This window comes from Amblyomma maculatum, chromosome 6 (assembly GCF_055883805.1).
Source record: "Amblyomma maculatum isolate TAMU_Amacu chromosome 6, ASM5588380v1, whole genome shotgun sequence".
Lineage (NCBI taxonomy): Eukaryota > Metazoa > Arthropoda > Arachnida > Ixodida > Ixodidae > Amblyomma > Amblyomma maculatum.
In genome coordinates, this window is record NC_139349.1 from 134,081,126 (window position 1) to 134,092,920 (window position 11,795).

The 11,795-nt window shown below is 44.8% G+C and overlaps 1 long non-coding RNA gene across 1 annotated transcript; it reads right to left on the minus strand.

Annotated features, from left to right (window-relative positions):
- Positions 1-456: 456 nt before the first annotated feature.
- LOC146186798 (uncharacterized) lies at positions 457-9,535 on the minus strand. The gene is made up of 3 exons (XR_014708166.1): positions 9,368-9,535; positions 8,510-8,617; positions 457-651 (listed from the first exon to the last, which is right to left on the minus strand). It is a non-coding gene; the product is annotated as an uncharacterized LOC146186798 (long non-coding RNA).
- Positions 9,536-11,795: the final 2,260 nt, after the last annotated feature.

Genomic DNA, 11,795 nt, shown 5'->3' on the forward strand with positions numbered 1-11,795 from the left:
ATTAGCACTGCCAAATGTTTGAGCATTGCATGAGGTGACAGTATGGGTGTAAGTATCCCACAGACAAGGGCATTGCAATTAAGAAAGTTGCTGCTCATCTGCAAAATACTGAATTAAACCAATCTTATGCAATTCAACAAACACCGCCCACTTTGCCTTTTTATCATCAGTCCCTGTCTGCAGTTCGAAACATCTTCATTGGGATTACCTCTAAAAATTGTCTACGAAACATATCTGTGAACTTTTCTTACTTCACTGGTTTTGCAGATTATTTCCCGTCTCAAAAGGAATAACAAATACACGTGGTTCTATGACACATACAGTAAATACTTACCTTTCTAGGTAGGTTACAAAAGGGAAGTAATGCAGAAGGTAGCCAGTCTAAACATAAATGAGTGTGTCAACATGGTATTTTGGCACTGGAGTGTTTATTACTCCAATCAGGTGCGTTAATAATGAATGAAAAGGCACATAAGTAGGAATACTTTATTTTGACACAGAAGCTATGGCCAACGTATGTGTGTCGCCATTACGCTCGTAAGTGAAGTGCAGACTTGTGAGTATACTGTTGAGCCAGTAGCACAGGGAGCAGTCAACTTGGGCCAAGGAATGCCATGCTTTGAAAGGTGGGCAGCTGTTGTGATCTCTCGACTAGTATCAGTCACGTGCAGGATCGGCCGTCATGGGAGAAAAAACAAAAGAATGCAAGCTCAGAACCATAACAAAACACCCAGAGAAACTCAGAGACGTACCAAATTTAAATAAAAAGATAACAGGACTGCAGACTATGCAGCAGCTCATATATTCTAATAGTGGATTTGCATATGGTCACTACACCCTCAAAAAGGAAAGAAGCACAAATGCTGAATTCATGACTCGTCAAAGGAACCAGACAAAAAGAAAAGTGTGCACCCTGTAGCATAGCTCAAGAATGAGAAAAGCCAAAACAGTGAAAAGGTTACCCTAAGTAAGGCCAGTACTAGTGCTCTCTGCATGCGTGTGACAATGTATCACTGCAGTGCACATGCACAGCAGAAATGGACACCATGGGTAGTAAAGAACTGATATGAAGTTATCAACACTGGCCGCAGACATCAGAACAGACAGCTGATTGTACTTTGGTATAACGCAAGCTTTGGCAGGTTGTGAAGCATATAAATAAACGTTGAGACATCTTGAAAACCAGGTGTGCACATTTTCATTTGCTGCTGCATCCAAGAAGTTTCGCTTGCACTGTTCATTAGACGACATGCGTTGCTCTCGGATTGTAGCATTTGTCGACTACACAGCACGATTCCAGAATCGCAACTAATTCAGCTGTGGACTTTTCATTTTCTAAATTTGTGAAATCCTTCCTATGGGCTGTGAAAAAGAATGAGGAACTGTTCCACCCAAATGTCTATAGCGCACATGATGGCAGCCACAAGTCATTTTGTGCCAAACAGTAGTTTCCATACAAGTAACAAGAAGTTCTCAAACTATGTGACAGGACCACAGCTATTTACTTTGAGGGTGGCCACAGCAAACAGGCAACAACCACAAGATGGCCAAATCCCTCATCGAACTGCAGCACCACAACAGTTGCTACAATGCCAGCATCATAAAACCTCTGGCTGTCTTTGATATACGGTCCTCATCACAAATACACCAGTTCATGTTGTTAAGGAGGCTGTCCATGAGCATCTTACTTCTCAAAGCAGCTAAAAATATTGCAAACAGAGACCAACACCTGACTTTAAGTGCAGTAGCAGCACTACTAACATTCAGTGTGTTAATGGAGTATAGACACCCTGAAACAGATAAGACAAAAAATCAATTATAAAATATTTAGCGGTTGAAGATAAAAATCGGGTGATCTGTACAGAGCAATGTCTTGCATGTCGTTAACAAGCAAAATGCGACCAAGATTAGGTGCATATGCTCCTGTAAGATGAAGTGCTGCACTGGCCTAGCCCAAGCAGTGCGGGTACCTCCAGTCAAAACGCTTTCAAGTGCCATCATCTATGAGATGGTTGCCCAATAGCAATCGGAATTTTCATAATGCAGCGTTCCTTATCTTCAGCCAGCATTTTTCACTCTTCCCAATGGATGCAACCCTCCCCAAAACTCCAAACTGAAGACATCAATTCAGTCATGCAGAACTGTCAATAATGACCTGAACCACAAACCAACTTGGAGAGGTGGAAGCAGGCTCGAGCACTTTGAAGCTATAAAACGGAAGTTTTGAAGCATTCAAATTGTTTTGGAGCATGTTTCTAAAGTCAAATGATTTTATTAGCTGAATATTTTATACCTGACATACCAAAATAACCTATTTGATTCCTTTTTATTCAAAGATCAATGCATTGCTGAAAATATAAGACTAACAGCCAAAACATGTACAGATGTTTAAAATAACACAAATGACCTTAGCAACAATTTGGAACAAACTAGCAGAAAATGCAATGCTTGTTTCCATACTTGATGCCCGAACGATAAGTTTGACTAAAAACATGCCTATTTTAGCCTGAGAAATGTGGACTATACCACTATGATGTGCTCAAGCACCACTGGACTAGTTCGGAGTTCACATCAATAAGCAGCACATTTCCGCTCCCTATCTTGTGCATATAATTTTTTTTATCCCATGCCTGTTCTGATAAAACTTCCAAGGCACTGGTCAGTAATAACTTTAGTGAGGATAGACTGCACTCAAGGATAGCCCTTTCCTCCTTCAGATGCCCTACTCCATGGCTTTTTGTCAGTGGCTTCTTATGTTTTCGCTTGAGTGGCACCGGAGCTTCCTTAATTTTAACATGTTAATGATAGGCCTTCCATGCCTGCCCAACACTTGTGACATTTCTAATGACTGACACCTTCATGGTGTCACACCCATAATACTGTATGTTTTTGTCTGACGTATGTTTAAGAAGCTTATTATTAACAAAGAGGTTCAATGAAATAGATCTACGACTGCCAGAAACGAGGCTCATGCTGGTCTGGCTTATGGGATTTAATGTCCCAAAGCAACACAGACTATGAGAGGCTCATGCTCTTCTATTTAGCAGAAAAGGAAAAATATACAAAGGCCCTGTTACGACACAGGTATGCAAATCAACAGAATGAAATTGAGGAAAGCATATAATTAACTAATAAAAACAAAATCTGCATTGGTGATGAACGGTAATTAGCAGTGTATCTACTGTCAAATAAAAAATAACTCCACCCCCCCCCCTCCCCATTGCAAACTACAAAAACAAAAACAAGAAACATGCCACCGTTGAGGTCTGAGACCTGCATATTATGCATTCCATGCTTTACAAACTAGCTACAATGATGGCTGTGCAATCTTTTACTTTCAAGCTATTTATGTTGCATGTATCCCAACATAGACAGCGTTCACCAGTACTCAACTAAACCGCAGCAGCAGACGTGGGAATGCCCTGTAAATACAGCAACAAGGTTAACGACTGGGCGAGTTGGTAATCATTCATTTTAAGCCAGCCAAAAGACTAGTGACAGAGAAGCCAGCCTCATCTCGTTTGCTTCTATTCTCTGTCTCGTTTTTTGGCTGGTTTAAAATGAAATACAGCAAGTGCCAAGTAGAACATGATGTGGAGCGTGGTGTCTGAAGGGTTGTGTATGAACGAGCCGCGCCGGCGCGGCACGCCACTGCTCGTAGTGTGCCCAACCTCCGACAGGCAGTGAGACTCACAGATTCGGGCAGTACGGCCAGTGTGACTCTTTCGTCTTCCCATGATAACTCTAGACTGTTAGAAATTAGCTGAAAAAGAATGTATTAGTTTAGGCCGTTTACAGTCTCCAAACACACCACGAAATATGTCAGCTGTATTGTTTAAGGAGCTCTTAAAATTACTTTCCAATTTTTGACCAAATTTGATAAAACCTGGCATTCTGATTCAGTTTCTTGCACTGATTTCAAACATGCAACCATTTTTCTAACTGGCCAATTAGTTCAAGAGATAATGAAATTGTTCATAATTTGCAGAAACAATGAAAAAATAACAGCACTACAAAAAAATTCACATGGACACTTTGCTAGGCACTAGAAAGCATAATGAATACAATGTTAGGAGCATTTGTTTTTTTTAACAAATATTAGCGATGTTATAGCAGTTCAAATTTTTGAATTTTGCTCTAAATCAGACAGGAAGGCACTCACATTTGGAGCAGTGAATTTTAAACTGCTATAACATCGCTAATATTTGTTATACAAAAGTGCGCTAACATTGTATTTGTTATGCTTTCTAGTACCTAGCAAAGTGTTCATGTGAATTTTTTGTAGTGCGGTTATTTTTTCATTGTTCCCGCAAATTAGGAACAATTTCATTTTATCTTTTGAACTAATTGGCCAATTGGAAACATAATTATATATTTGAAATCAGTGCAAGAAACTAAATCAGAATACCAGGTTTTATCAAATTTGTTGAAAAACGTAGGAAAAATAGGTTTAAGAGCCATGTCCCCTGTTAAGGATGGCGACAACAAGACAAACGCGAGAGCTGCCGCTTTCAACTATTGTGACAAGAATTCCCCACCAGAAAGGAACGCGGGGTGTTTGGCCAGACGGCGACAGCAGCCCAAGCCGGGCCATCGGGAAACAAAAAGGTTCAAGTGAATCCCGGCGCCTTCCTGCCTGGGTCAGTACCCTCAAGCCGGCCACGCGGTCATCCCCTTCGTCTGGGCGACAGCGCGCAACGGCCCTTGCGACGCAGACGGTGTGGCCCAGACCAAACCCTCGCTAACCATTTACACTACGCTTCTCCAATTCGTCTTGCCGACGGCGCGCAGTGGCGCGTTCAACATGGTTCGACGCGGGAGTGCCCCCCGACAATGGGACGCAGACAGACGCTGATTGACGCAGGTAGTCAGTGAGCTCCTCGTGTGCTGCCCTTTACACTGCCACAGCGGCTTCCTCCTTCCCCACCAAGTCTAAACTTTCGAAGGAGCCTCGAAAAAAAAAAAAAAAAAAGTAATCTGACTTTTTGTGAGGAGGCTTTAATATTTAGACACCGCGTGCAGCAAGATATAACTGATTAAAATCTCGAGGAAACGCAAAGTAGCCAATTGCATGCGTACATAGTCTTCACGCCATGCCAAAACGGCCGTTCGTCAAGCGTGGGTATCACCTCCGTCAAGGAAAGAGAAAGCCAATATTCTTCTCGAATTAATGTATCTGTGAACTGGAGGCGACGGTGGTAGAAGAAAGACAAGAAGCTTAGGCGGCATGCCCGCCCTGTGGTGTGCGAGGTGCTGTTATATCATAGCTATATTTATCGCACCGCCGCCAGGGCCGGCATGTGTTCTGGCTGCAATGCTCTTCGCTGATTCTGCATCCCCCCCGCCTCCAATTTCCCCTTTCGAGAAAGATGGCGCTATTGCAGCAGCAAGACTGTATCTGTGGTTGAGGCGTCCTGAGTGTTGAACAGCAACCTTGGAAAAGGCCACACCTCATAAAGCGTTCAGACATAGGCCCTTCCCAGTGGTTTGTATGAGGTTTCCAGTACCTAGTCTTCCAGTGGTATACAAAACTGATCATATGCGGAAGCACCTTATTGCAGACCAGACTGTCTGTGCTCGCTGATAGCTTAAACAGCCTCATCCAGCGCTACTCTAATTTATTAGGCGAATGCCACGCTGCACCCCACTAGAGTAACCCGCACATGGCATTTTACGCTTTAAAACATGCAAGAGCGGTGTCTGACTGCTGCTCTTCAGTCACAGAGGGGAGTAATTTCATATATTCGTTTCAATCGTTCCAATGTGGCTGGCGCACGTCTAATTGTTTACAACATTAATTGACTCATTTAAACATTGATCATTCAAGATTTATCTTATTTCAACGTCAAGGAGATTTCTAAACTCTATCAAGCCTTTGCGGCTATTTCTGTTATGAGACGTTCCAATCAACAGTTAAAAATGAAAACCATACCTACGTTTGGTTTTGAATTTTCTCACGACGAAAAAAAAAAAAAAAAAAAAAAAAAAGTGTACATGACACCAAAAAAAAACAAACAAAAGAGCTATGTCTGGAGTAATGGTCCCCAACCGGCTCAAGGTATGAGAATGCTGTAGCACAGGCGTTCGGATCACTTCGGCCAAATGGGGTTCTTCAATGAAACTGTCATCTATAAGCATATGCCTGCCATGCTTTTAGCTCCGACCGAAATGCTGTCTCCAAATTAGGATCAGACTAGGGTATCCCAGCTCAGTACTCGAGAGCTTTTAATGACTAAGCCACCGCGGTGCCGTAATAAGTAAATAAATAAGCTAAGAAGACTAAACCTTTTTCTCGGAGCGTACCATAGTTATTTCATCCGTTTCGTTGCTGCGGCGCCGCGGATGTGTATTTTACTCTGACAAAGTGACTATAAATCGGACATCGGCTCTCTGTGTACAAGCCCGAATCCGGCTCAGGCCCGCACGTTTAGGTCCACCCCGGTCCAGCAAAAATGTTCATGAGTCGGCCCAGACGACCCGTGGGCTGAGCCGCACCCGGCTTTTGGGCCGGCCCATGCCCACGCAGTGTCGTGTGAAGCACGTGCTACCTTGACCTGACACTTCTACACAAGGTTTGATGATCTTCTATTTTTTCGGTTCCTGGGGCTGCCTTTCAGTGGGTCGCTTTCTACTTTTCGAAGTCTGAAAGGTAGGCAAGGCCGGCAGAGAATATTGTGGGGACCGCTTCCTTTGCTAGCAACGAGCAACGCTTTGTAGCACATGCCCATTTAACTCTATCATCTATGTTTTGGACACAAACCTGGGCTCCAAATGCCCCTCACAAACAGTGACTGTATAGCTCGGTCCTATCTTGGTATGCCGGCCGCCATAGCTGAAGCTGTTCATCTTTTCGCACCGAAAAAAGCTGACATTTTTCATTGCAGAATATGTAGCCTGTACCGCAGTGCAGAACAATGCACGTTTTTTGCACATTACATTACAACCTAGAATATACCATGATCGAAGAAAGGCGTGGAGCGGGGGCGTCAGCGAAAGTTGAGAACTGACTGCCATTCCTTGCGGCAACCAGCCAACCCGCGGCCACCAACAGTCAACGCAGTCTCTCGGCAGCCTACAGAAATCAGCGCATCGGTATCGCCCGCAGCCCGCTCACGCACTTCTATTCTAACACCAAGATGCGGAGGTTGTGGGTCCGGGCCGACCAGTGGCATATGGTAGTTTTTTGCTTGACAATTACCTCAGACAAACTCATTATGAAATATCCATTGATAGCCACGCCATTATGGGCATAGAGCAGCGGTCTCAAACTCATATTGCTACGTGGGCCGCATTGACAAAGCCTTTTCTCTCATGACCCAGGAGCCAGAAAACAAAACATCAGGAAACAAAGTACAATAAATAACGATAAAATGAACAAAAATAAGCAAAACTTCTTTTTTCCAGACCAAGCCCTTCCATTATTGCAAAAGAAAAGCAACGTGTGCTCCTTTCCGCTTGAATGCCGGACAAAAGCAGTTTCAGGATCACTCGGAGAGAGGTACTGAAATGACATACCTGTTAATAAATACCACACTTATAATCCTCAGCACGAAAAAAAAAAAGCACACTTGGAAATAAAAGAAAAGGCAGGATGTCTGGCTCTTTGCTTTTGAAGGCATAGTGATGTCAAATGAAAGTTCATGCAGATTAAGTGGTCAACGCCTTATCAAAAATGAATGCGTACTAACTGGGTACTAAGTCTGAGCTTATTTTAGTTCGAAATTAGGGCTGGTGGTAATGCTTTCAAAACGTCGGCTAAAAATTGAGCTGGGCAGACTGCATCACGCAGCTTCGTTGGCCGTGCTCCAAGACCCCTGGCATAAAAGGATCATCTCTGATGAGCGGAAAGAGACTGCCCGGCGCTGCTGCACCAGAAGATGCAGGAGATGACAAAGCAAGTGAGTGCGAGGGCGTGCTCACAATTCTTGCTGCTACAGTGAGCCTCATTTGCTAGGCTGTTTTGATTAATGTGAAGCAACCCTGCCACAATCGGCTGGTAGGCATATCGGTGCCCGGAGAAGCTGTTACTGTTTTTAGCTGCTCAACGGCCCTGATAGTAACCAAATAAATAAATAAATAAAGTTCTTGCAGCAACTTTGTCACACGCACAAAAAAGCGACACAACCAATCTGTGTAGGAATACCATTCGTTAAAGAAGGCAGCTTTGCTAGTTTCTCACACCGAATTGAGAAGACAATATAGCGTGGTTTGATCTTCCATCTCGTGCAAACATTTGTTTGTTTTTGGAGCTAGTCTGGTTTTCTTAGTCTGAATCAACTGTTACATTGCACACTGTTTGCGATGCATTAATTGCAGCTGAGAAAGAAAGGCTGCGAACTACAAGCTGGACACCGCAGCTGCAGGAAGCTGCAGGGATGCTTGCTTATTCGAATCCTTCATGCACTCTATGCAAACTGGTGACCTGTGCCATGTTCCCCATGTAAAAGTTAAAACAAATGACCAGCTCCGGTGGCACAGCAATTGTTTTGAAATTAAGTACAGGGCTCACCTTGTGGCGTTGGAGCATATGCTGCCTCCGCCTTTCATAGTCCCATTTGTTCAGCCTCAGCAACCAGCAAGCCCATGCTAGACTCCAAAACACATATCAGCAAGGTCCCTGCGTACAAATATTTGACGTCAGCTTATAAGCGATGTTTACACACACAAAAGAAATTAAGACAAGTACAAGGCGAAATCGCTTACCTCACCGTAATTAGAAAGTGGCCCTGCATACACTTGACAGTGCGCAGTCATAAAATGAGGTATGAAATCATTATTCTACACCGCGTCATTACAATGAGGGTCACACAAAGGGTCACGTCGCACCACGACCGGCTTTATTACCCGGTCGTGCGTCGCACAAATGGTTAGTACGTCGTGGTGCACCGAAACAAAGGCTTCCCACACAGGCCTGTGTGATCCTCGCCTTTCCTGCTTCTACGCGTTGTTTTGTCATGTCGTAGTATCTCCTTAAGTCCCTCCATCAGCTCAAAGACGTTACAATCATTAAATATTCATCCAGACCGCTGAGGAAAGCTTCCCGAAGTTTCCCGCCCTTTTTAGGCGCACGCAAGACTGGTAGTCAGGCGTGTTTTACATGACTGAGACTTTCGTGCGGTTGGCCTAATAAACGGTATTTAACCGCATGTTCCTTGGTGTCGAACTACGTTGAGCTTTCGATTGAAACTTTCTATAATACACCTTTGGGCCGTTCGGGCCCACTGCCGGCCAAGCAGGCTCAATGGTCGTCAACAGAACATTCGGGCGCAGGGAAGTTGAAAACTAAATGTAGAGTTCCAGACAGCGGGCAATGACTCAATACATGCATACTGAAATATCTAAAAAACAGAAAAAATTGCTTACGTACCGTACAACACGAGAGCGCACGGCTGGCACGGCGACGCAGCTCCCACGGCTCCGACGACCAGCCATTCTGCTACTAAAAACAACCACCTACCCACAAAACAATAGCCGGACGTGACGTTTTTCTTAAACCGGATAAGACGTCATGGGTTGCAGCAAGCATTTTGCTCCTGCAACCCGGTTGCAGGAAGTATAGTGCCTAGAATATATTGGCTAGTGTGCCGACCGAGGCCTCCCGGGTGGCACCATGAGCGATGAATGCCGGCGGCTGCCGCCAGGAGCGCTGCAAACTGGGTGGGTACCAGCCGCGCTGTTTGCTGCCTACCGCGCTCTCACATCTTCGGCAAGAGGGCTGCTTGCACTGCATTTCAGCTCTAATTAAGTCGCAACAGACCTCAGTTATAACTGAAGCCGCTGACTACAAGTTTCAGGCTGCGTGTTTTGTCTTAGACTGGAAGCGGCGAACGTATTTAACGCTTCTTGCTTGCGAAGGCTTCTGCGAAGTTTGAGCATCTTAGTCCCGGACATCCCGTGCTCACAAACGGAAACCCAGAATTTCTATTCTACAACAATTAAAGCAATTGACAAGCAAAGCAACAATTGATATAAAATATCTTTGTAATCTCTGGAACAAAGTGAAATGCTTCATTTTTATTGATATATGGTTCTTTCTGCGCACTGTACACTTGCTGACAAGTAAACACGTACGCGCAGTTTCATTTATATATTGTATATGCGAACAACACAGGAAACAAAGTCACGCAAGACTCCTCTTATGTATATGTAATAACAAACACAGGCACATGTGGCAAAATTGGAACAGCAGAGCACAAACGAGGAACCTTTACTTACCGCCGGCTAAGGTACATCGCGGCCTGTGATTGCACACAAGGTTTTGCTGAAGTCACCGTCTTTTGAATGAAGAAGCTGACCAATGTTTTTTTTTTTTCCTCTCTCTCTCTCTCTCAGGCACACAACATGCACGAGACGCGGCCGGTTCATCGCGAGGAAGCTCGTTGGTAATGCCGCGCTTACGGTGAAACATGCGCCTAATATATAACTGCATCCATGTGACATATGCGTAGCGCAAAAGGACAATCGAGGGACACAGAAAAGGTACACAACACAGGTGCTGTCTGTAGCGCCTGATTGTGTACACTCTGTGCCGCACACTGTCATGGAGCACCGTTACCGACTCGCCCAAGTTTCCATCCTTGTGAATATAACTGCATGCTCTAAAAATGGTTTTCGCCAACAAAAGCAGTTGCCGTTTACCTTCCGTCATTTCTTGCTTCGTTCCCATTGTACAGAATGCGTACTTACGTAGCATCAGATAGCGCAGTAATACGTACGCTCCTTGTTCTAGCGGTAGCCCCGTTTGCCAAAAAAGCAAGTCTTCTCTGTGCACCACCGCTTTCTCTTTGGCATTTTTCTCTGCACTTTCGTGAGAGGCACTGGGGATACAACAATCGGGAACCGCGCTTCACCACTGGCGACACAGTAAAAAAAGAAGGGATACAGGCGAGCACTGAACGCGCGCACAAAACGCGAAAAAAAAAAACGATGCAATCGTCGCCGAGCAGGTAGAAGTGCGGAACGACTCGCATGAGCAAACACCTACACCGTAAATAAACTGCTGCACCTTCGTGAAAGCAAAAGACGCGCAGAAGCAGGTTTAACACGCACGCACAACACCAACAGATTGCCGTATTCTGAAGCGAGAAAAACTGCGTCGTCTGCTCAGGTGGTACCCTCCCGACAAGCAGCGCCCTCTGCCGCTAACAATTGGCTTTCATTGCAAATAGCGACACCCTCGCCCATAGGGAAGCGTGGGCGCTCGGCACACTAGCCAGTATATTCTAGGCACTGTAGCAGGAAGCATTTCGCTGCTGCAACCGGGTCGCAGCAGACGGCGCCCTTAAAATGGTTTACTTAATTTGTAGTATTAACAAAACCATTACGTTTATGAGATTTTATTGCTCGCTCTTCTTGCTCAAAAATGAATTCTGTTTGTTTTCACTTGCAACAAAGGCTTTTCTTTTTTGTTGCTTTCAAGCACCTTTTTTATTTTCCCCACTGCGGCGTGACGAGCGCTCGACCCAATGCTGTCTGCGTTTGACCCAATTCTCAAACTCTGCTGCTCCTCTAAACCCAAGAGCAACGACGCAACGCGGCTTGGGGGCCCAGAGTCTTGGGTCCCCAATTCTAAAAGTCTCTATTAGCAGCATGGCGCATTGTGGCGCAGCACGGGAAGACACAATGGTTTTGAATTCGGACATCATCAAAGTGGAGCCATAGAGCTTTCATCATCAGGAACGTTGTAAACTTCGGCTGTGGATCATGGTTCGGACCAGCGGACGGAGACCCGAGGACGACGAGCAGCGTAGGCGCGGTGTGTTCCATGCAGTGATAACTAAAAGATGACCCTTCGT